Source organism: Lonchura striata, chromosome 2 (genome assembly GCF_050655825.1).
Source record: "Lonchura striata isolate lonStrDom1 chromosome 2, ASM5065582v1, whole genome shotgun sequence".
Taxonomy (NCBI): Eukaryota; Metazoa; Chordata; class Aves; order Passeriformes; family Estrildidae; genus Lonchura; species Lonchura striata.
This window is the reverse complement of record NC_140704.1, coordinates 147,708,487-147,735,045: the sequence shown is the minus strand read 5'-3', so window position 1 is coordinate 147,735,045 and position 26,559 is coordinate 147,708,487. Positions and strand designations below refer to the sequence as shown.

At 43.8% G+C, this 26,559-nt stretch overlaps 1 long non-coding RNA gene across 1 annotated transcript; it reads left to right on the top strand.

Annotated features, from left to right (window-relative positions):
* On the top strand, positions 1 to 26,095 carry LOC146768473 (uncharacterized). The gene is made up of 2 exons (XR_014953092.1): positions 1 to 4,106; positions 23,812 to 26,095. It is a non-coding gene; the product is annotated as an uncharacterized LOC146768473 (long non-coding RNA).
* The last annotated feature ends 464 nt before the right edge of the window (positions 26,096 to 26,559 follow it).

Here is a 26,559-nt window from a genome sequence, read left to right as displayed (position 1 = left end):
GGCAGCATCGTGGGTGAGCTTCAGCTGGGCAAAGCCACAGAAAAAATGTTGGGGCTGTATCACATCACCCTCAGGCCAACACCACTGGGGATAACCACATCAGTGCTGGCCTTTCTGAAGTCCCACTGAAATACAAATATGAGTCCCTGTCCTCTCAGTAAGCAAAGGTCCAGGCTGCCTCTTTTGCCCCTTCCTTTGCAGGCCACTACTAAATTTCTTTGCTTGAAATAAAGTCCAGGACAACAGGGGGTAAAGTACTCTATAAAGACAGCCCTTGCTCTCTTCATTTCTCTGCACTTCCCATGCTTGGGACATCATCAGAAAATACCAAATTGTGGAGCTGGACTTCAGTATCAAAGCATGACATTTTTAAAGAACCAAATTTCTAAACCAAGCATTTTAAAAAAAATCACGTTGCATATATGAACCTTTTCCACTGAACTGTGCCCTGTATTCACAAAGCATATTTTCTCCTCCTCTAATCTCACTGCAATCAATCCTTAAATTATACTGGACACCTTCATCACCACATATAACATAAATATCAATTCTGTTAATTCTTTCTGTGTGGTCCAACTTCACAGAAACCTCACAGCAGTTATTATTATCATATTCCACAGTATCCAATCACTTCTCATTGCATTCACACATCCAAAAACCTGTCTCCCCCAGATCTCTGCAATGTTGCCATGAGCCTGCAGTAAAAAATACTGCGCCCAACTGAAGAGAAAAGCAAAATATTTAGGTCAGCTTGGAATAAATCAAATTCAAATAAGAATCTGTTTTGCAGCCACGTTAAAAAATAATAATAATTCAGTGGAGGAAAAAAAGCAAAACGCTTACTGTGATGTGCTGCTTAGGTAAGTTGGTAATGCAGGTATTTTGATGGAGAAACTAGGTCAAGTTTCTCTGAGACGTGGGCAAGGCCTCAGAGCTTGTTAAGCATTGTAGGAGTCTGTGGTGCTTCCAGGCACTCTGGTGAGGCGAGGACACTGAGGCAGAGCTGTTTTCATGTGGGTGCTATGGCACACAGTGCTATCAGCAGGGAAAAAGGTCAACAGACCTTTAATTTGCATCTCTCCCCTCCCTGTCCCTGGGAAATCAGCTGCTGAGAACTGAGGTGAGGTGCCCTCAAAAAAGAACTAATTTGCATCTACTAAAGAGCAATAGAAAATGAACGAGGCTTTCAGAAATTCTCTGTTTGGGTCTCATGCTTCACCTGTTTAATCCAAAAAGTACATTCAGCATGTACAGCACCACAGGGCCCACAGTGAGATGAAACTCATCTTCTTCAAGTGAACCCAGACATGTCCAAAGGGCACAGACCAGGCAGGGCTGTTTCCTCTACCAAGGGCACCTGCCTCTCCCCTGATGAGAGACCATCCTGACACAATTTGGGAACTGGGACCATCCTGCACAGTCACAGGGCAGCACTGAGAATCCATCCCTGCCATCTTCAGCCCACCCAGAAACCACCCCCTGCCACCTTGAAGGAGAAGCTGGGTCACACTGAGAGCAGGAAAGGTGCTAGTGGTCTTTCCATTAGGCTGCACACCATGGCATGGCCAGAAAGAAAACACATTAGTTTCACACAAACGCCCTCTTCTGCTTTTCTCCACCGTGGCATCAGACTGCAGCATCCCACCCACTGGACCAGACCACACACAAGCAGCATGTCTTGCCATGGCATGCATGTTAAACAGGTCCAGAACACCAGTTCTTAAAAGAATGTGAGCTAGAGGACCCCAACTACTGTACTGTGACTCCAAAAGATGGAGAAGCAGACTGGCTGCCAGTTGTGCCAAAGACTCCTCATATTTTGCCCCTGCTAGTACCCATGGAGTCTGCCTTTTCCAGCCCATTTCAGGTGGCAATTGAAGGATCTACTCTTGCTTCAGCAGCTTCTCCATTGACAACTCACTGACACAGCTCTGCTTGTGATGAAACATTTCCAGACAAAAAGTCCTTCTTGACTCAACCCTCCTGACAGGAAAACAGAAGTAAGATCCTTCCCCATGTGTGTGACACATGACTCACCTTCACAGATCTCTTTCCCAGAATAAGGAGAAAAAAAAATAGGAAGTACAGCCAGAAGAAAACAGCAGAAACATATCAGAAAAACAAGAAAGCAATGAAGTAATAAAAAAACCTGCTACACAGAGCTTCTACAAATCTACAATATAATCATGGAGATTATAATGAAGAGGCTTTGGAAATACAGACAGCACAATGTGGTGTGAGTTAGTGCTTGCAAGAGGACAGCAAATCCAGGACAGCATCCAGGACACTGCTATTAGTGTGGGATCTGTCAGGCCACATTAACACTGCAAATATCTTAGTGACCTGCAAAAAGCATTTGTGAGAAGGTAAATGAATTTCTGAGCTTTGTGTCCTTGCTGTTTATATCCTGCTAGTCGCTAAGTCAAAGTCAGCTGAACAGCTCTGCCAAGCCCCAGCTGCCTCCCTGCAGCCCTCACGTGAGCAGCAGCCACAGCAGTCACATCTCCCCTGTACCACTGCCAGCAGTACATTAAAACTTTGCCCTTGGTTACCCAGGCACTTATTTGGAAAGGAAGGGTGGGAGTCATCTGAATACATGAAGAAAATACAAAATACAAAATACAGAGAAATGCATCCCAGACCATCACTGAGTTTCCTCTAGCAATGAAATGAGAGGAACCAGCACCTGGGGGCAATAATCTGCCCACCTTGGAGCAGGCAGCAGATCTAGGGGAACTTGGAGGGCTGATACCTCCCCAGTGGCAATGCAGGGAGGCCACCTGATAAGCCCAGGTGCAGATGGCAAAAAGGAGGGGACTATTTCCATTCCCACATGCTGGTACATGCTGCATGGTCCATTAGACCACTGACACCCACCCCAGGGTTTGGGGTGTCCCTGAATGAAGTAAATCACCAGATTTCCATTTAAATCAAAGACACAAAAGAATTGGGGAAATTGTAACATGCTTCCCAGCTGGTTAGATTTGGTCTGTTTTCATATTTTCCTAATTCTCTGGAATTAGCTTTTCCGTTATTTAATTTCATGAACCAATGGGGTTTCCTCCCCTTTATGGAGGCTGGCAGGTTTGGGCCACCTGTTCAAAATCTGACATGAAAACCACCTGGATGACAGAAACAACAGTAGAAAGGACAGACTGCTCAGAAAGAAAAGCAAAATAAAACCGCCTTCGCAGCCCCAAGATTTTCACACTTGTATTTGCAAAGATCAATTCCCTGGCCAGTTTCAGAATACTCAATAAGTAGAAAGGGTCCTTTTATCCCATACCAGAATTGAGCCCAAGTAAATGCCAGCTTATCAGGTCCTCCCTCCTTACCCCCTCTCTGAGGAGCCCACACTGAGTGAACTTGCCCCACTTGCTGTCCCACTGTGATCTTTTGGGCACCCCAGCAAGAGGGAAGAGAGAAGACTTCTGGTAGATTTGCAAAACAGAATATGTTGCATTTATGTCCATGAGAAGAACTGCTCACTAGACACAGTCCTGCTTGCCAGAAGAGGCAACAGCTTTTCTTCTAATGCCACCCCCATGTGGTTTGCACTGAAATCCCAAAGCATCCTCCTCCAGCAGCTGAGCAGACAAACCACAGCACAGCCACTTTCTCTCTCTGTGTTTCAGTTTTCCTCTTAGCAGAAGGGATAATAAAATTACCCAGCACTCAGGAATGTAGCTTTAATTCATTAATATCTATAAGTAGCTTACAGCTCCTCAGCCATAGGGAGCTCTGGGAATGCTAGTGGAAATGCTTTGCATCTTGTTGCTGTACTTCAACTTTCCAAATTTCCCTATTGTATCCACTGATTCCAATAATTTGAGCTCTGGATTTTCTGACTTGGCAAATTCGAATCAGCTTTTCTCAATGATTCTGTGAGTGAAAAGGTGCTCTTTGTCAGAGAGAGGAAATGGGGAGCAGCACTAGGCTCTCTGTATGCTGGGTGAGTCAGCCACAGTTTGTGCACCTGCTGTGACTTACAGTCTGAATGCATGGACTGCACTCCGAGATGCTGGTGCTGCAAACAGATGGATTTTGTAAATCCTGTTAATGTTTCTATGTGTAAGAGCTTCCCAGCAGAAAAGGATCATGTCCACGTGAGTATCAGATCCACTTACCCTTATAAATTTTAGCATGGCAGATTCATTTTAGTCAGGCTGGAGATATAAACAGATTTATCGTAGAATGGGCACCTGGTTGTGTTTGTGAGAATGGTGACTTTCAGGAAATTAAATTTTAAATTAGCTGCTCTAAGCTGTAAGAAGAGGAGAAATGTGTGCCTCTACACACACTGGCTTGGGTGAGCTCAGTTCCACCATACTCCAGCAAAATACCCAGCCTGGAGACAGCACTGGGGTTGTGCATGCAAATGGCTTGTTCTGCTCTCTCTCAATCACAGGGTTTTATTCCAAAAAAGTTACTGGAATGTTTTGTTCTCATAAGGTTTAAGCAGCTTAGGCAGGGAAAATTGCATAACCCGTTTTCTAAGTTTCAGACTTTGACATGTACTGAGCTCCTTTTGCTTAGCTCATGTGTGGTTGCCTTTTGCATGGAATGGGACTAGAGAAGTAAACAAGGAAACTGAACTGGATAAGAAGGGAAAAAGAGTTCTGGGAGTTGCTGCTGCAAATGCAGGAGAAAGGGAAGTGGGAGGTAGCAGAAGCACAGCCTGTGTACACATAAAATTGCCAAAATCTCTCTATTCTCCTAGGCAAGGAGGCTGCAACAGGGTAGGGCACACACATGCCACACATCTGCTTGTGCATGCCATCATCTTCCAAGGGCACTGGTTGTTCTGGACTGGCCAAATATAGCAAAACAAGGGGGGAAAAAAAGTGGTGAAGGCTAACAAGCATCAGCGACCACAGCAGAATGCTCTTTGCCACCCCTGGAAGCAGCCTCTCTTGGCTGCCTCAGTGGTGGGTTTTAGCATGGCTGTGGTTTGGGAGGAGAAGGAAAAGGAGGAGGGAACTGCTAAAAAACTTGTCATTTTGGTATGTTTGTGAAGGGCCCCTAACACCAGGAGGGACTGAGGTGCTGGGGCAGGGATGTGGCAGTCCAGCTACAACCCCACCACCCGAGCTTAGAGACTGGCAGAAGGTGCACTTAGGACCTGGTGTCCAAGAGGCTGAACACAGCTCTCAGACCTGCCTGTGATTAGGGCACCATGACACTTTACTTCCCTGCATTGCTGGCATCATCAGTAATGGAATGCTAAAAACCCGCTGCAGACTGTAAATCCCTCACTGCTGTTACCGGAATTTATTATGTGGGCAATTAACATAGGCAATCCCATTACCACTGCTGGGATTTATCTGAGTAAATCTCACATGTGTTATTCTTCTACAAAAACAAGCCATCAACTTTTTGGCTTGGCCTAAGTTTCCAAAGATAAATGTCTCCCCTCATTCATTACTAACTACACAGCTTGTGGCCATGTGGCATGAGTATAAACAAACTGAACAAATGTCTAGTATGGGAAGGAATGAAATGTTAATGCAAAAAATTGATTCAGTGATCTCTTTGCAGGCAGTGAGATGGGTATTTCATTGCCAGGTCTGACTATGTAATATAGTAACTGTGTGATTAGCACTTAATGACCAGAGTTTGTTTCTTTTCCTTCCCAATCATTAAAGCCTTGTTGATTTGCTCAGAACATATCGATAGTTTCTGAATATATAGACAAGCAAATAAGAAAGCACAACAGCCTGCTCAGGCTATGTTTATTTCGCTGCACTGACACAAGCAGACCTTGGCTGATAGAGAGGTCTCTACCAGGGCCGGGCAGAGGACAAGGAAAAAGGGGATGAGGCACTTCCTGAGCTCTCAGTGCTGAGAAGTACCAAGTCACAAGACCACATCCATCCAGAGAAAGATGACTGAGGCTCTGCTGCTGTTAAATCTTGGGGTCAGCATCCCACAGAGCTGCTGAATACGCAGACAGCCTCCCTTCCTTTGCTCAGCTCACAGCCCTGAGCACAAACTTTGACTTCATGAGCCAGTCACAGCAAATCCTCACCTGCACAGGACCCAAAGCACTTCTTCTTCCATTCTTGGCCACAAAAGTCTTGGCTTCCAAGGTGGTTTCCTGCTTCCCTCCCCCATTACTTTCTGCAGCATTTCAGAGATTCCAAGGCAAAGCTGCCCTTCATACAGAGCACCCAGTGTGTCTCTGCACCACATGTCCATATGCATTTTAGCACAGCTACTGCTATTATTTTGCTTTTGATGACATCTCCAGTCCTGAGAGATCTGATCTTTCACCACCATTCAGGCTGCTACAAGTGGTGCTCAAAGTGGGGCTCCTGAGTACCATGGCTGGGATTTTCAAAGGTAAATTTAAGGTATTTAAATGGGGTAGGTGCCTACCTCCTGAAGTTTTACAGGAAGAAAGCATGGCTAATTCCTTTTGTTATGACTGCTTTTAAGAAAAGAGGCTCTCTGCCCACAGTGTGCAGCAAGGATGCTCTCGTTCATGCTGTGAACTGACCTGTGTGAGTACATTTATGTTCCTGCTCATCACTTGGCCCAGGGCAAGATGTATGTAGGCTTTGTGCCAAAATCTCTGCAGAGATTCTTGTTCATGTGGGAGAAAAAATCCCAAAACAGAACAAGCTATAGTTATGGATAAATATTCATCTGGCATTCAAGAGAAATGTAAAGATGCATCTCAAGTCAGTTTCCATCTGCTAGTGATGATCCCAAGCTCCGTTACTGGAAGCAAAACCCAACAAGCTAATTCATGCCTATTGCCTGCAATGCCAGAGAAAGCTGTTTCCTACCCAGGTCTGTGTTACCAGGCAAACTGTCTGCCTGAGTGATGGACTTCATTATGTGCAGGAGCTGTGCCAGGGCTTTGACTCTGCAGGTAGATGATGATCACAGCATGAGGGAGGGTGGCATGGTCGAAGGGATCAGCACATTGCTCTGGCTTTGTCTCCTTGCTCAGGGATGCTCCTGCTAATGTGCATGGATGGACAAGGCAGATCCCAACATATCAGTAATGAACAGTTTTGTCATGTAACCTAGATATAAAAAATTATGCTTGGGCAAAAGGAAAAACCTAGAGGAAAACCTTGTATTGGTAAACAAAACAGTCCAGGAAGTTTGAATCTTCTTAAGGGCAAGTGAAGTGATACATGTCTCACCATTGAACCCTCAAACCAGAACAGTTTCATCTTCACTACCTGCTGGCCCCTGCTGTTCTCCCAGCTGTGCCACAGAATCTGTGGTAACACTGGTTGGGATGGTCAAAAGCTTTAAGTCATTAGTAATTATGGAGAGGGTCTCCAGCCAGTGCCCTGGCCCTGTTTAGGTCATTTGCCTATGTGTAGCCAAAGGGCCTGACTCAGGAGTCAAGCCCTTTGGACTAGGAAGTCCAAAGCTGGCTTTTCTCAGTGCTGTGCTGTGCTGAGGCTGTGAGTCTAAACTGGGAATTCCCAAAGGGACTTGAATTCCCCTGTAATTAGTAAGGGAGCCTGGAGCCCATGTACCGTCCCACTTACAGCCCACTCCCACTGGACAGGCAGAGGGTCCAGATGGCTGGTTTTGATATAAAACATGTTTCCCCTATTTTTGTCACTGCTTCCCTGTTACTTATGTGTTCACTTCACCCAGCTGTGGTTCTCTCCTCATTGCAGTCTGGCTGTGGCCATGACATCGATGAATCACAGCAGAGCCACAAATGCAGGGCTCAATACCTGAGTGCAAGCCACACACCCCACTGAGCAGTACCAATCACTTACATAGAGCTGGAAACATGGCAAAGGAAATGGATAGAAATCTCCCTAAATCCAACTTCAAAAAACTGGAAAATAACTCACTGAAACCACTTTATCTCTGGGTTTGTATTTCCGATTGATACTGCTGTAGGTGGACATGTTAAAAAATTGTAGGTGTCCCACTGAATTAAATTTTGAGGGTTCTGATGATGTCATTTTACATTATAAATAGTGTCTGCCTAAAGCAGTTGAATTCATTCTTATAATGCTTTTTTTTTTTTCCCCTTAAAGTCATGGTGCCAAGTCCAATAAATTGGTAGGAGAACTCCCACTCGCTTCAGTAAATTTTGGATCAGATCCTGCAGGATTAGCCCACATGCGCTTTGCAGAGCAGGGGCTTGCAGACAGCAGTGACAGATTGATGAGACCATTTCTGTGACCAAGCATTTGCCGACAGGGGTTAAGTTTCCATGGCCAAGCACTAACAGACTTATGCCATCATTTTAAAAGCCTCTGCATCCATTATGTTGAAAGTGAAATGAGCACATCTGGGTGCCTGGACATGAGAATGATTAATAAAGGGGGGGAAAAAAGGCAGAATACTGAACAGGTAAAGTAAGGAATATGGGACTGTTCTTCAAAGAGTTTGGAACATATCTGTGGGGTTTGTGGATCTGATGAGTGGCATGTGCTCTTGCACAAATGTCCTACACTGATAAAAGCCCAGGTCTTGATTCCCAGCTGAGGGCTGCTGTCAAAGCTGTACAGAAGTGCAGTTCCTGCTCACTTTGGTAGGAGCTCCCTATGCACAGCAGAGAGCACAGTGGGAGCAGTAGGACCCAGGTCAAAACTCCTAACGTGAGGAAATTGGGAGTTAAATCTAACAACTGGCTGCATGCACAGAAAGAGTTTAAATAAACATACTCCAGTGAGGGGACAGGCAATATGTTTGGAAATCTAGACAGACCCTTTCTGCCGTCTGTGTTTTGTTTCTGAGTCCAATGCTATGATAATGAATAAGCTGTTTGCTCTTTCAACTGTGTACCACATGATAGCTAGTTTCCATCCAAAAGCTTTGGCCCCTGCTTGTAAATTGATCCTGTAAAGTTAACTCCTTTGTTCAAGAGGTTAAGTATGTGATGTATCAAATGGGCTTTTTGTGGAAAAGCCCCAGAGCAATACACTTACTGAGCCACACATGTATTACAGAATAATTTGCAGTAAAGGTATGTGGAAGAGCAAAGATGGATCATACAAAAAAAATTTAGGCTCCAGTTCAAGAAAGAATCAGCTCAGAACAGAAGAGAATTTAAGTATAACTCCCACTGAAATATGGCTTCTAATCACATGTTTCAGGTCAAGAGTGTAGTTAATGCTCACTCCAATAGGGAGGGATGTAGACATATACATAAAATCTCTGAACTGGGGCATGGATAACAAAAAGGCCTCTGGAGTCTGGACTGGCCAGATCAGGAATCAAATTTGCACCCAGTCTCTACCAAACCTACCAGGGAGACCCACAAGGCAAAAAAAAAACATTGGAAGAAAAGAGCAAGATCATCTGGAGATACTACAGAAGACCAGAAATACAATCTCAGGTTGCTTCCAACCACAAAATATGGCAATGACACATCCCTGGGATACGGCAGCACAGCCAGGAAATGAAGACTCATTGGCCTTCACCACTCCTACATGGACACCTTGCTTACAGAAAAGTGGAATGTGAGGATAGCAGCCCTGGACTCACAAGATCTATTTGTTCTTTTGATTCATGCCTTGGGCATGACCTTGGGCCACATCCCTCTCACAGTATGGTGGCTCTTGTATCTGCCCCAACCTCCCATGTGAGAGTAGAGAAGCAGGAAATGCTCTCAGCCATGGGAGCCACAGAAATCCCTTTTGTACATGGAAAAACACCTACATTCTAGTTGCTGTAACCATAAATATATTCCAGGAAGCAAAAAGGGCTTCTGTAAAGGTAGTTTTGCCACCATTGAGAATTCAGAGTGAAAAAGGAATCTGAGGAGAAAAGGAATCTTTCTCACAAGAAACAGGACTGTCTTCATATTGTCTTCTTCAGTGAAATTAACATTGCCTAGGAAGGATGACATCTCCTTTAACATCTTAATCCCTGTCACCTACCCCGCTGGCAGTGGGATCAAATGCATCTTTGGCAACAGGCAATTGGCATTTTCAAAGCATGTTAAATTCTTCCCTTCTGCTGCAGTACATCGGGACATGGAACGTATTGGCAGCCTTGCTCAATGTTATCATTTTATTTGAAACTCTTGAAGGAGCATATTTGTCTTATCCTTTTAGGTTTTTGTTATTTCTTTCTGGTAGCAAGAACCAACAACAGTGAGGTACTTTCCAGAGAAAATAGTGGCACAGTCTCTGCTTTGCAGGGTCATCAATCCCTTTAAAATCCTCTGCAGGGTTGTGAAATAAGAGAATCAGAAACCCAACCCCACTGTTGTGACAATGTAAAGGTATTTTCAATATTTCTCTTTACTGGGTGTCTGTGTGTGTGTGTGTTTAACCTTCATCTGTTTAATAAGGAGGTTTATTTTTCCATTTTAAATGGGAGGATTGGGAAAATAAATGTTCTTGATTTCCGTGCTTTAATCCAGCTCCTGCTCCAAGGTGGAGCATCACATCAGCTGTGCTGTTAAAAACCTAAAGTACTTTTCCTCTTCAGGGACCCTGGAATAAGTAATTCTTATAGATGCCCCAGCAAAGTCTGGAACAGCATTGGCTCAAAGAGTTTGTGGGGATTTCAGGACTACAGTCAGCATCTCATCTGATCTATACTGGTAGAGCTCTGCTGTGTTCCTCAGAGCTCTGCCAACTCATGCCAGGTGGGGATCTGGCCCTCAGCCTCTATTAATTGTCACAAGCACTCAGAGATGAAAAATACATTTATCACAAAGTAGGGAGGAACCTGCATGAGCTGCCAAAAGGAAAGGTGTTCACTCAGCTCGGCTCAGAGGGGCATTGCCTCAGTGGCACTGGGCACAGCCTGCCAGGAGCAGGGAGGCTCTCACTGATGTTAAACAGCAGTGACAGAGAGACCAGACAGAGCTTTGGAGTTCCTCCTCGCCCTATTTTTCTGTCTCTTATTTAACAAGGAATCAAGTCTCCCCTGTTGGTACAAAATGCAACAGCCAAGGGCAGGAAATATCTTGCAGGAACAGAGACTCAAAGGGTTGTGTGGCTCTGTTGAGACAGGATTTTGAGGGTAAATCTGAGCTTCTGCAGATTGGAGATATGGAAGGGGGAAACTGGGAGCTCCCAGTGGAGCAGGGCTACATGCAGTGATGGTGGTGGATGAATTCAGAGCAGCTGACTTTTCCTGGGTATTTCTCTCCCTGGTTTGAGAGGTTTCATAGGGATTAGTGAAGGATTTGTCAGGCTGTAGTGCCAAACCAGTGTTTATCCACAGAAGCCTTTTGATTTTTTAATTGTGTCAGAGATCTGTAGCTGGCATCTCTCTCTCCAAACCTGGCCAGTCAGTGGAAATAGAAGATTTATACCCAGCCTTTGTTTTAGGACTGGAAGTAGGCAAAGGGAGGGCTGAGATTTCTTTTATCTGGCTTTAAAAAGATATCCCCTCCTCTTCATCTGTTTCCAGCTCATCCTTTTGGCTGGCAGACATGGAAAAACTCCTGCCAGAGCTATGGAGGGGTGGGGGAGGCAGCAGTGTCCCCCTTAGTAAGAGAGCATCAATAACAACACAAGGCCCCCTCAGATGCACACGAGCCTTTCTGTTGGCTGCTGTGGGAGTTGCCTGCATATTTTAGGAGACAATTAGGCCAGTGCTGTGTACACTGCCTATTCACTCTTCATCTCCAACCCTGGGGAGCAGGAGGAATGATTTATTAGGGAGAGAGACTTAATGTCTTCTGGCTTTGGTCAGCTGTGATGTGAAAATAGCCTCATTGAAAGCAATTAGTATCAAACCCTAATTAAAAACATAATCATTCTTTGGGTTGCTTACAGACAGCTACTGCACTGGAGCACAGTCTTGCAGGGGGAGGACAGGGAAGGTGTAAGAGGAGATGGGGAGTGGTGGGAAAAGGCAGGAGCTCCCACTGATGAAGAAGGCAAGAGTGGGCACCACTTGGGAGCACTCAGCCCCTCAAGGAGAGCTGCCTCGCAATGGGAAAGTCTCCATCCTGCTCTGCTGGGACTGTGCAGTGACCTGAAAAGCTCAAGAGTTTGTGTTGACTAGTGCATATCCAGACAGTTCAGGAGAGACCTGCACTGCTCTCCATGGCAAATTCTCAATAATCCTCCCAAAGCAGAAACAAAAACTAAACAAGTGATGGAGCCTGAGCTTGCAAACAGGCGTGGGTGGCATTGTTCAAACTTTGGTCCCTGCCCAAATGGGGCTGGCTAAACCCCAGCACTCCCACGAGGTCTGTACCAGCAGAAAGCCCAGGTTTTCATGGGTGCTGGGATGAGCTGCTCACCCCTGGGCTGTGGCATTGCCTGCCAGACCTCATGTCCCTGCTGCTGTCCTGAAGCACAGCGTGGAGCTCCACATTAGCTCTCTCATTGAAAAGATGCTTGTTCTGCCCTTGTGCCTGGTCCCCTGTCAGGTTTATTGTCACTGGTTTCAGTGACACTGACTGAAACCAGTGCAGGGAGGGTGTTTTGTGCCTTTATACTAAAATGGGCCCTCTTTTGGGTGGCCCACTTCAAGCCAGAGGCTGCAGAATGGGATATCATGTGTGGGTGATAGGGAAGCTCCTGTGAGGCTGGATGAAGTCTCCAGTCCCCACTAGCCCTGTGGTGGGGGTGCTCCCCAAGCAGTACCCTGCCAGGTCTCCTCACTACATACAGTGCTCCAGGGGACACAGCAGCTGCACCTCTGATAACAAATTAAACATGCCCAGGCCCCTTCTCTGTCACTGAGGCCAACCAGCTTAGAATAGCCTGCAGCTATACCTCTGAGCTTTTACACTCTCCAGAACAGTGTGGTGTCTTCCAAGTTTCCTGCTGGGAGAGGTGGCTGACCCGTGCTGCTTCCTGAACTGCGCAGGAGACTTTCCTAACAGTGCAGACAAGTTCCAGCACTTTTGATATGGAAAACCTCCTAGCAGTATTTAATTTATTAGTCAAAAGAGAGATTAGATGTTTTCAGTATCTTCAGGTTAATAGAGGATTGTGATTGAAAGGGCTATTCCAAAATGCCTATGGTGTGTGAGAATTTTTTAGGGCTGGTGTTCTGGGAAAAGCAATGTCTGCTTGAGCTGAAGCCATTACTAATCTGAGCATGAGTCTATTCAGCAAGTTCACATCCGCCACATCTGCTGCAGCCAGGGGCTGTGGGGTTCCCGGTGCACGCCTGCCCATCTGCTGAGCACCCACCTGCATCCCACAGCTCTGCTGCTCTCCCAGCTCCCGCCCAGCCCTGCTTCCTACACGCCAGGAAGGAGACAGAGCCGGGCGCTGCAGGTGTTTCCAGTCAGCCCCACCGGGATGCCGGAGCAGTGCCTGGGATCCTGCAGCCCTGCTGGGGAGGGGATGTGCCCATGGTGCTGCTGATGGCTGTGATTCCCCTTCCACAGCACCCACTTCTCCACTGCCTTCAAGCTCACCACACATGGGACCTGTGAACAGCCTGAACAGCAAGCCAGAGCAAAGCTGGCCCATAAACAATACACATTGCTCCTTGTACTAGAAAACAGACTATTCTAAACATGAAAATTTGTGTCTGGAGTCTGCTCCTTAGGCTTATTAAAAGCTTTATTAAAGTTATATATATTTTAATTAAGCATCCAAATGCTTCATCACAGTTTAGTAAATCAGATGACAGATGGCAGCCCAGTAAACCAACCATATTTCAGCATTGTACATGCGTGGCAACATATACAGCAATGTATATGGGGGTAAGGGAAACTTGCTGATGACTCAGTACTAAAGTATGCGATCCCACTCAGGTCTGATAAGATTTCCATATAAAGAAGAGGTTTCCTGTCCTAGTTTCATTGGGATAGAATAATTTTCTTCTTAGTAGCTGTGCAGTGCCGTGTTTCAGATTCAGGATGAGGATAACTTTGGTAACACACTGATGTTTCAGCTGGTGCTGAGCAGAGATTTCCCTGAGTCAATGTGCACCAGAAGCCAGGAGGGAACACGGCCAGCAGAGGTGGCCTGGACTGGCCAAAGGGATATTCCACACTCTGGAATGTCAGGCTCAGAGCATAAACTGGAGGGAGCTGGCTGAAAGAGGGCTGATCACTGCTCAGGGATGGGCTGGGCATCGGTCAGTGGGTGGTGAGCATCACTTGTCTTTCTTAGGTTTTATTCCTCTCCCTCTTTCTGTTCTCTCTCCTCTCATTGCTTTTTTTTTTTTGTTTGTTTACTTTACTTTGATTATTAAACTGCTCTTATCACAACCCATGGGTTTTATCTTTTTCTGATTCTCCTCCTCATCCCCATAGGGGTGGGGGAGTGAGTGAGCAGCTTAGTTGTTTAGTTAGGGTTAAACCATGACACTTCCTTATCTGAAGATTCAATAAAACTTCGGTTTCTGTTCCTAAGAGGAACTGATGTATGCTATCAGCTGTCCAATTTATTCTGAGGCGTCCTCAGGTTCCCCTGCATCGCTATGAATCACTTCCCCAGAATTATGCACAGTTATTTAAAATGTATGCCTGGAGTATTTAAAAAACAGAGCTAATTGCCAGTTTTGAGCTCCTTTTGCACAGTCTATCAAGAAGATTTTGAAGATTAACTGTTTTATTGTACAGGCAGGATTAGATCTTCAGCTGCATAAACTAGGACAGTCTCACTTCAAATTCCCATATATGATCTTTATCTCACTTGTGCATATGTCTTCAGCCTCAGGCTACACTCACTTCTGCATCCTGTGAGAAATCCAGTGGGTGGAATAACCTGTTATGTATCCTAGTGTGGGAGAGATGCTGTTATAGCACCTGCCCTAGAGCCCACAGAAGGCAGAAAAAAGCTGCACTTAGATTTTAGGATCAGGCCTAAGCCTGGCACAGCAAAGCATTGCATAGATGAGTAATTTACTTCCACTATGTGTCTCATTTTCAGTGACTTCAACGAGACTCAGAACTGAGATTTTCCAGAGACTGATTTGATGCTATGGTGAACAGCATAGCATTGTTGAATCAGAGCCTGGCTGGGGTTCTTTCATTTGCAGAAAAAGGAGAAGGGATTGCACTGAGGGATGCTGCTGCAGACCTTCCAGGACAGATCCTCTCACTGCCACTCAGTCCACCACATGCCAGATCCAAAATTTTCAGATGCTGCAGTTAACCTGCCACATTCCCTATGAAAATGTCCTTCACAACTTAATATGAAATTCCTTGTTAATGCCTATTTTGGGGCTTTTTAATAATTTTAATTCTAACAGGAAATTGCATATAAAATGCTGTAGAATAGACAGGAAATCTGCTGAATTTCAGGGGGTAATTCTGATTTTTTCTACAGTTCCCTGTCCTTGAAGGTCCTCATGATTTCACCAATGTTAAATTCTGCAGGACTTTTCCACAGAGAAAATCTGTCATTTATTTTCTTTGCAGTTTCAACTGAGCAAATACAGACAAAATAAAGTTTACTGTGTCACAAGGGAGGTTTGAATCTGAAGTCGCTTTTCAACAAATACCTGGAGCTGTGAGTGATAGCTCATGCCCAAGAGCTGAGTATGTTATTTGAAAAATCCTGTTACATGAGCAAATGAGAAGAGGAAAATATCTTGCTTAAAGCTTTTCACTTTTCCAAAGTTTCTTTTTTTTTCATTTCTTCCTCTATCTGCCTTGATTTTAAGAGACTGACTCAAAAAAAGTGTACTTTTCCTACTCAAGAGACAGCTGTAGCCTCAGAATTATCACATCTAGTCAAAACTGAATCTTGATCCATGTGTTTCCTCAAGCTCCAGACTGTTTTAGACTCAGGGTTGTGATTCAGGTGCATCTTCCAAGTGAAGATTAATTACATCTGGGTTTCCTTGAAGCTTCAGAGACCCAAAAGGCTGCAGAGAGACCAGCAGAGATTTGATTTTTAAATGAAGGAAGACCCACTGGTGCACATACATCTTTATATAACCAGTTTGTATATGCAAGAACAGGATGACTGAGTATTTGTATATGCCTTTGTCTAATTGGAAGACTAATTATCCAGGTATAGATTTTAAACAGAATGGAGAAAAAGGGCTGAAAAGAGCTAGAAGAGTGCATTATCAATTTCATCCTACCCAATCTATGCTACTCCATCCCAAAGACATACAGAGCCTTCTTCCCTGGGTGGGGATCCATCCACTCCTGCCATTCAGGCACATTATCAGGCATGCACAGGTGTTGCTTTAGAGTAATGAATCATTAAGTTTGGAAAAGACATTTAAGATTATCAGGTTCAACCATCAACCTAGAACCACTGACATGTTCATGATTAAATCATGTCCTTAAGTGCCATATCCACACCTTTTGAACACTTCCAGGGATGGTGACTTCACCACTTCCATCAGCAGTCTGTTCCAGTGCTTTACAGCCCTCTCTGTGAAAAGTTTCTTACTAATATCTAACTAAATCTCTCCTGCTGTTACTGGAGGCCATTACCTCTCATCCTTACATTGCTGTGTTAAACAAGGCCAAGCACCTATGTGCTATCTGGATGCATCCAGCATTGAAATTTGAGCCATACTATCAAAGCTGATTCATAATGATAAATAACATAAAAATCAAGAGGAGATTTTAGGCTTTGAGTTATCACAGCAGTGCAGGGAACCCTCCACAAAATGTATGTTTCGATTCAGTGCCCTGGAAATCTCACATCTGCAGCTAATATTTCTTTTCCAATTATTGCTGTGATTGGATAAAATATATTTTAATATCTTTGTGCTAATAGTTCTAGCTAGAGAGAGAGAGAGGTATTTCCACTGCACTGCAAGACCATTACATTTATTTGTACAATTCACTTAACTCTGGTCCATGATATTGCCAGAAGCTCTTGATGGAATTATGATTCCATAATTATAGCTTTTTACATTACAGTCCTTAATAGCTTTAGGGTTGAATTCTCACTTGCAATAAATCATCAGGGCTTCATTGATTTTATTGAAGTATATGAAGGAATGTCAACTTACACCAGCTGAAACCTGAGGTGAGATCTTCACCCTTTGAAGTCCTTGGGAGTTCTGCCATCAGCTAAAGGCAGCCAGAAATTAACCCTTGCTCCTCATTTTTCATAGCCACTTTGCTACCAAGAACTGCATCAAGACAATAAATTGTTGAAGCTAACGCTGTCAAAAGCAAGATGCTGCTGCTGATTAAAATCTATCATTATCACTCATACTCTAAAAGGCTGGGCACTAAAAGGTTTCATTCCCTACCACTCTGCACCTTAGATTCCCTTTGAATCTAAGGCACAGACCAAGTGCAGCATCCCACCCTCAACTCCTGCAGTACCCTCATACATTTTTATGGCAGTTCTTATATATGCACACATAAATTTAAAGTTTCAAATTATGTCACTGTGCACTCTCAGCTAATTTACTGTTCATATATGAGCCTTAGTGAAAGGAAAGTATAAATAACAGGGAGACATCCAGCATTTCAAGTGGTCAGCAAATGGATGAGTTCACTCAGGTTCCTCTGGTAACATCCACAGCCTTCTGACAAGAAGCCAGACAATGGAAAAGGAGGTTAAAATGCTCAGTGTGGGGAAATGCATTGCACTGGGGAAAAAAATATATAATATTCATATGTAGGTAGTGAAAATCACTCACTGCCATAGGTCACAGATTTGACCACTTGGGGTGGATGCAGCTATCAGTCACTTAAGAATAAGCACAGTAGGCTGTCAAGACTTTCCCATTAAAATAACATATACAGCATCAATGTATTTTAATGATAACATTTTTGTGGGCTTAAATTTTGCTATTTGCATCTTCAATTATGGAAAAGGAGCTGCTGAAAGTTTCAGTCCAAAAGAGACATTGATTTTCTTTGGCAACTGAAATGTGGATGTCTGTGCCTTGCCCAAAGTCAGCTTTGCAAGGCACATCAGAAATCAGCAGTTGCTAAGTCTGAGCAGTGAACTTTTGATTACAGCTTATTGCCCCCCAAATCTAATTCCTTTAAAAATCAAAACAGATCCTCCAGAGGAGGATTATTAGGAGTCTGCTAAGGATAGAGCAGCACAGGCCCAAATTTACCAACAGATGAGATGGCTGTGGCACAGGTGAAAGAAGGCATAAAATGTTTATCCCTTTAAGCCACAGTGACTGATGTAGGGTAAGCTGGAGGGAATGCTCTTGGGAGAGCTCTTCTGCACTGCACTGCTCCAGTTTTGCTTTCCTCTCTGCTTATGGTTATAACTGTCTTATTTGTGCTTCCACTAAGATAAACATAACTTTTCCCTATTTCAATCCATTATGACAAATTTATTGGGTTCACTCAGAGAAAAGCTATCTGTTGCTTCTTGATAGGTCCAGAACAGAAAGATAAGGGTGGGCTGGTGAAAACATTGGGCTTCTCATAACTAGAGAATCCATGGCCAAGGGACAGGCAGGAGATGAGGAAGCTCCTGCTCCAGTGCAGGCTGTGCTCTCCTCAGGAGCCTGTGGAAGCAGGAGCACCCCTTCAGCTCTGATGCATCAAAGGTGGCATTTGGGAAGAAGAACCATGACAAACAAAAAGCAAAGACAGAAAGTCAGGAAAATGGAAGAGTAGTAAAGCATTTCCATGGAACAGATAACTGAGAAGGTAAAATCACTTGGCCAGACACTTAGAAGTGGGCAATTTAGCTTAGAGGATAATGCACTGATGCCACAAGCTGCCCTGAAAGGGTAGAGCCCTTGTCACAATGGGCAGCTGGAATCCTTTCAGTCCCACTGCAGCAGGAAATGTAAGGGCAAGGAGGTGCCCAGCACGCACTCCTGAACCCACATGCTTTCATGTTAATGAAGCTCTAAAAATAACATTCTGTATCAAATGCAAATTGATAAAGTCAGTCCAGGGGTTTTTTTCTCCTCTGCTGTCACTTGAAAAATGCTGTAAGCAGTTTCATCTCAGTCATTTAGTACTAACAGATGCCTCTGCTCCTTGCACTGATAGAAAAAAGTGAAGTTTTCACATAGGGAACACAGTTACTCCAAACTACCTGCAAGTCAGTGATGAATACAGCCCCAGAGACCACATTTTTCTGGGTACAGCACATAAACAGAGCATTAACCAGGAGAACGTTAATTACACATTGTCGCTGCTGCTCACCCAAAAGGAATTCAGACTGGCAAAACATGATCATAAAAAAGAAGGCATTTGGAACAAATCAGTGTGTGTGTGTGTGTGTGTGACATAAAAATGTCATTTGCATCCTGCCTAGGAAGGCTCTGCAAGCCTTGCATCTGCCTCTCAAGGTCTCCACAGCACCATCAAACACACCCTCAGATGATGGTCCAGTGACTCTGCGCTCCACTTAATGAGCACTGACAAGGAGATTAGAACAAAACCCAAAATACCCTCTGGTAACATTTCCAGATATAAAACCTCATTTTCTAGGGAGTTTTGAGGTCTTTTTTTTTTCTTAATAATTCTGTTTTAAGACAGACTTCAACATTCCAATGACTGAGGGCCAAGACATCTGGGTCTCTGAGGTTAGAATGTGCTGTGAGGACACAACTTCCTGATTCTCTGCCCAGTTTCATCCCCAGAGTCTCCCAATCTGCTCAAAACTGCACTGTCCCCAGGGCCCAGAAACCAGATGAGGACAGAGCAGCACAGCACACCCCAAGTAGTCAGCTTGCACCCATCAACCCCTTGGAGGAGACCAGGAGATCCATTCTGCCATGTCTATGACTGCTGGAGATGACACAGTGTAGAGAAGAAAGTCCCAAAGTGTCAAATCAATTCCCCTGAGCCATAGAAAATTCGCTTTCTTCTCAGACCAGTTTAATGGAGTACTGATCATCCATCTTCAGGGCACTCTGAATGAAAGCATACCTGTCACCACCATCACTACCAAATCACTGCTCAGAAGAGCAAAGTGACTTGTAGTTTAAAGTCTATACAAAAGCTACATTCAACAGCTGGTTCTGTTAGAGAAACACTCTGTTGTTAATGTGTGCACACACATGGGGCACAGCCTGGTGTGAGCGTGCCACTTTAGGTTAAAGCCACCATTGCTATATAAATCGTGCACAATCATCTGTAATCTTTGCAAAATACAAAATACAGTTTGCTCTCTGTTGCCTGTTCTGCACAGCCCTTTCATTACAGAAACATCTGTTAGAAGTGCTTTAGCTGAGAGCTTGTCAGACTTTCCATTATAAACCCCCATATTCAAGGGGTTACTGCAAGTGAGCCATAAAAAGTTGCTCCAGGCTCAAACTTGGCATAAAAGGTCTCCAGTGGGAGAATTATTTTTTTCTAAGCCCAAAATGTTAAAATACATGCAGTTAAACAAAAGCAATTCACTTTCCCTCAGAGACTGCCTCTCCTGATTCTATGTGTTAGACTTATATGTACTAACATTGTGCATGAGCCTTTAAAAGCAAGCTGTTGATTAATTAATTCATTAAGCAATTTGTTAAAATAAAGTCATCGATTTCACAGCCTTACTGATTCATTTAAGTGGACAGATGATTTCAGATAGAAAAGCAGCTACCACATAGAAAATAAAGTATTCATCCATATAAAAAAGCAAGGTGGGGGGAAGTACTTTTAGGTAATATTTTCATCCTCAGCTTTAACTAACTTTTCTCTTGCAGAAAATGGATTTACCCCTGGGCTGACAGTAGGATACAATGACAAAAATGACCCGAGGGCAAGTAGAGAAGCTATTTTTTTTCAGAGGCAGCCTGCTCTAGAAGGATGGTGGAGATTAGCAGAAAGATGTTAAGTAGGAGGAAATATGCTTGTTTAAAGAAGATAAGCAGGGGCAGGTGGGTGTGTGCTTGTGTGTGTTTCACTGCACTGTACTGATCAAGGCAGTTAAGGTGATCCACTGATCCACAAGCAGCGGTAGAGACAAAAATCCTTCATGCAGCCTGGGGACAATGAAGAAGAGGCAGAAACCATAGGAGAACTCAATTTAGGAAAGACTGGTTTTCAGGTAAAGGAAGATGAAGCAAAGCAAAAACCCAGGAGACCTTTGAATTGAAGAAGGGCTCATTTTTCAAGCTTGAGGCTATGAGCAGTGCTGATGTTCAGCAAGGCAGCCCTTGGGTATAGAATGAGGAAAACTCTTGTTACACCATTAATTGTACTGTACCCAGCAGCTGCAGCAACAGACCTCACTGCTGATCCTGCAGGAATTTAAACCCATGAGTAATCCCATTTAAATTAATGGGATTATGTCTCAGAAGTGTAGAGTTAAGCATATGTGTATTGGTTTGCTGGAGCAGGCCTGGGGCAATGAGAAGGCACAGGAGCACCCTGCCTGCAGTGTGCTGCCATCTCACAGCTCCTGCTCTTCCACCCATCCAGCCATTGGGAAGAAAGGCTGCAGAATGAGCTACGAGGTTTCTAAGGAAAACCCGCAAACTGGGGGAAGTGACACAGTGATTCACCATGGAATGAGTGCCACCATTGAGTGGCACCATTTCCTCTGAGTCAGTCCTGAACAAAAGTCCCAGCAGAGCTGTAAGATGGGAAACTGTGGCTGTATGTGCGGTCCCATGGAGGAGATGGAAAACAAACATCCTGCTGGTCACCGCCACAGAACGTCTCAGTAGCTCATTTGGAGGGTTCGTTTTTTCACCCTGGTGTTTCTGGCCAAGATCCAAGTGCTGTAATTCCAGTTCACCCTCCCAGCATGGGCTCCTGCTGTCTTGTGGCCTTGGTTGCATTTCTGAACACCAATGAGCAGCTGCTGGAGCCCTGATGGGGGAGGGACGATGTCTCTGTACACACAACAGATGACCCAGACACCCCTGGAGAATGAGCATGACATGAAGAAACAACACTGCAACCTTCACTCATGATGAGGAGAGCTTTGGTTTGTATTAAAATCAGACACTGCTCAGCATGCTTGACTACAGCAAAGTGGCTCCCCAGCCTTCACTGGCATTGGAACAACTCGAGATTTCCCTACATTCAAATGTTCCCTTTAATCCACACCAAGGCTTCAGCTCTAGCAGTGAGCTCAGGGAAGAGCTGTGAACATTGTGCAGTACCTTATGTGAGTAATACACATATTACATCCTGCCTATGGACATAAGAGGAATATTTCACCACTGCAATCTTGCTATCAGCATGTGGCATGTTTGAGAGGCTCCTGATTCTTGGATGTTGGCCAATCTCCTCCAGAGCTCTGGAATTAACATTGACATCATCTGATGCACTGTGTCACACCCTCTCTTGAGCATCAGGAGCTCCTAGAAAGGAATAGCTCAGACAAGGAATCAGTCACTTAAGTCATAGGTTATCTGAAGTGAAGGCTACCCATGGCTTCCTTCCTTTTTCCTGTTTTCTGCAACCTTATTCTATGGCAGTTGTCACCATATTTCTGAGGTCAAGAGCACTAAGATTATCCCTCCCTCATGTTATTAATTATTATTATGAAACTATTAAAGTCCTCTAAATTAGAGTGTCCCAAATGACAGATAGTTGACTGGCTTGCCCCCCAGTGATTCAGTTTTCTGTTTTTGCTGTATGTTATTTACATGTTTTGACTGGTTCAAAAAAACTCATTTCTTAAATAAAAACGAATATTAAAAATCTGAAAACAAAAGCTGACATTAAGTAACTTGAAATCTGAGATTTCCAGGTACAAGCTAAAAGGAATTTCCTGTCGCTACTATGTGTATTTCTACCTTTAATCACAGCCATATTATTTTCTTATCCCTGGTTTTCCTCTATGCCATGATATGAGCAAATATCAGGCAGGTCCTACAGAAGCCTTTTAGAACAGACCAGTCTTTTAAGATTTGCCTTTGCTGTAAGAAGGGAATAATGTTCACAAAAGTTATATACTATTCCATGTATTGGAATACTTTTTTTTGGACAGTTGTATGTAATGTCAACTCTACCTTTCCATTATGAAATTTCAAACATGCTCATCTCTACAAGTCCAATTAAAAAAATATTTTTCTTTGTACATTCTTTATGTAAAAGTGATGGAAATAGTGTATTTAAAATGAATGGGAATGGCTTGTAATCTGTTACTTTAACAGGAAACAATATGGTATTTCCATTATCAATTAGACTGTGTTAATAGTCTATAATCTGTCATGCCAAGAAATGACAGAAGCAGCTTCTCAACTGTATAAAAGTGTCAGGGGTTTAGTTATGTTTCTGCTTTAGAGAAATGATAACTCATATGTCCATCTGGATCTAACTCAGCTGTTGTGAAAGAGCAGCATCAGCATCCAGAACAGCAGAAACAGCAGAGTCAGAGTTCAGGTCCCAGTACCATCCTGTTGTTTCTGCAAAAGCAAGGCAAATAACCCTGGAAAAATACAGCAGAATGCATCAGGGAGAGGTGTTATCCTTGGCTTTAAAGCTCTCTCTGAAGTAATCTCTGTGGGTGTTGATTTGCCTTTCTTTTATTTTGCTTTTAATAAGATCTGTGATCCTGTAAGCATTTTGCATGTCACAGTGAAACTTCACCCTAGAAAGGGACTGAAATGCAGATTCCTCAGCTGTGGTCCACAGCACAGTGGTGAGCTCACTGTGCCTGCAGTATGCCGACTTGCACCCTGGACTTCATTGAAAAGGAACAGAGCCAAGGGAAGGAGAAAAGATGAGATAAACAGCAAAAGCAGAAACCATGGTCAACTTTTACAGGAAGGTCAATACCCATATTCCTCTAAAGACCTCTTAAAAAGAGGCATAAATGCTTTTTCAGTATGATTTTCCATGTAATGTAAATTGCCACAGGGATGTTACACAATGATTTGGAGGATAAGTGCCCATGAGGCAATTTCTTTATTGAGATGTGGAGCTCATCACAGAAAAGCTGGAAAACACCTGCAGGTGTGGGAATAAGTTTCTACTCTTACTGAAATAATATACTCTGGTTATTGTGCTGGCTTTTCAAGATCTCATGGCGTACAACATCTATTTCTGTCTGTCCTCTGAAGGATCCCTTCCTTTTTTTTTCACAGATGAGCTAATTTACCTGGCATCTAGCAGAAGAAAAACCATTAAACTACACATTTAAGATGGTCCATGATGATCAGAAGCCAAGAGACATTGGCAAAGGGAGGAAATGAAATGTGTGAAATGCAAGATTATGCCAATCTTGAGATGCAGTGTTAGAATTGGCTTTCAATGCATCACGTATGTTTTATTCTCTATGAATAGGTACAGCACTGAACAATTCAGAAGTCTGACCTGAAGACCTAAAAACTGAGGGAAAGTTTCCTATTGACTTCAGGGCCTTTGGATTACAAGTTTTGCAAGAAGCACCGTTGATTACTGAAATAGCCTCAGTCATATGAAACCCCTGAGAAATTTAGTTCACTATGCTGTAGCTATTTCTGCCACTACTTCTACCTTAGCTGTCTGTCTCAGGCTGATCTATTTAAAATAATTATTTCTTTCTGGAACTTTAAAGGCTTGAGTCATCCAAGATGATGTATTTGCAGGGAAAGCTCCTTTTCCACCTCCTCCCCCCACCCTCCACATCACAGCACTGTAGAGGCCTTGTACATGAAACTTCACTCCTCCATTAGAAGAACTTGAAATTTGACAGTAGCTTGAAATTCAACAGTTTGAATATGGTTTTGCAAACAGACATATACTTTCACATCTTTGAAAGCCAGTATATACCACAGAATCACAGAAAAAGCTGAGTTGGAGACCCACAAGGATCATGGAGTCCAACTCCTGGCCCCGCACAGCACCATTCCCAAGAGCCACATCATGTGCCTGAGAGCATTGTGTAAACACTTCTTGAATTCTATAAGGCCTGGGGCTGTGACCACGTTTCTGGGGAGCTTGTTTCAGACCACAACCACCTTCTGCCTCTGGCTGAAGAAACTCTTTCTAATATCTAAACTAAACCTCCGCAAAGCGTCCTCTGACACAGCTTCAGGCCATTTCCTCAGGCTTTGTCACAGGTCACCACAGAGAAGATATCAGTGTCTGCCCCTCTGCTTCCCCTCACAAGGAATGAGGTCTCCCCTCAGTTTCCTTTTCTCCAGGCTGAACAGACCAAGTGGCCTCAGACACTCCTCACATGGTTCCCCTCAAAACCCTTCATCATCTTTATTGCCCTCCTTTGGACACTCCCTAACACTTTAATGTCTTTCTTATATTGTGTCACCCAAAACTGCACACAGGACTGCAGGTGAGGCCACTCCAGTGCAGAGCAGAGCAGCACAATCCCCTCCCTTGCCTGGCTGCTGCTGTCCCTGATGTCCCCCAGGACAGGGCAGCCCTCCTGGCTGCTAGGGCACTGCTGGCTCATGTTTAACTCTTCACAGACCAGGACCTCCAGGTCCCTCTTCATGGCTCTGCTTTCCAGCCTCTCATTCCCCAGTCTGTGCACACATCCAGGATTGCCCCATCCCAGTGCAGAATCCAGAACTTTCCCTTGTTGAACTTCCTATGGGTGGTGATTGCCCAGTCCTCTGATTTGTTGAGGTGTCTCTGCCTGCCCTCGAGGGAATCAGCGGCTCCTTCCAATTTTGTATCATCTGCAAACTTGCTTAGTATCCCTTCCAGTTCTGCATCCAAGTCATTTATGATGATTTTGAAGAGCACAGGATGTAAGAATGATCTAGATTTCCATGACCAAAATTGCCTGAGACACCCTTGCTACGTAGGATATGTTAGCCCCGAGCTGACCAGGGCTGATCTGGACTGCAATTGGGTCAGTACACAGACATCTGAGAACTGCCAAACTCACCCCAGCTGAGAAGAGAGGGAGGCTGAATCAGGGATCAATCAAGAAGTGAAAACTACATATTCACATATCCAACAGGGATGGGAAGAAACTTAAGAGACCGAAGATGGGGAAGAGACAGCTCTGCCACAGCTCTGCCCACGCAGCTTTAAGTGACTGATCTACACTCTCTTACAGTATGGTTATGGTATATTTTACAGTATGCATTGAATTTTAATTTTTCTGTGCAGATTTCACAGCCTTCCTTCCTCCTGTGGCTTTTACTACCCAGGAAGGGAGAGAGGCGGAACAAAAAGCTGCAAACCAAAGGGAGTGTGGGTGTGAGGGGGTTTATGTGTGCTTTGGGTTTGAAGCTTTGGCCTGAAAAGAGATATTTCTGTTAACAGACTACAAAAGAGGGATGATTTGCTGTACTGAAAAAGTTAGAAACTCCTGCAACGTCAACACAGTTCATTGAAAGTTAAGAGGGGGCGTGTTATTTTTAGGTGCTAAGTAATTCACAACATTTCGCATTTAAAATAAAATATTCATCTGTATCATTATGAGTCATCTTTGTTCAGATAGTTTACTAAAATATTCTCCTTATGTAATACTATCATCCAACATGCCTGAGATCTCTATCTTATTTTAAAGTTGGTGTACAACAGAAAGCCAACAGATACATTTGTGTTTTTAAGGTTAATGGTGAAACAATATTTCAGGTATAGTCACTATTAACAAGTTGTAAAATGTTGACTTCCCTTGCTATATTTTCAAATATTCTGTGTCCTTTCTATTATTTTTTTCTCTTTTGCAATTTATGTGCTGTACTCCTGCAGCCAGGAACATGTGTTTCCAATTACTTGAGCTTTCCATACCAGCTTTGCGTTCAATAGCAACATTTTTTTTAAGGTACTGCTCCTCCTCCCACAGAAGTTAATATTCCTCCCCTTTTTCAGGCAGCTAACAGCAGTGGCTCTTGATTTCAGGCTTATTTTAGAAATCATTTGATTGGGAGCTCCCC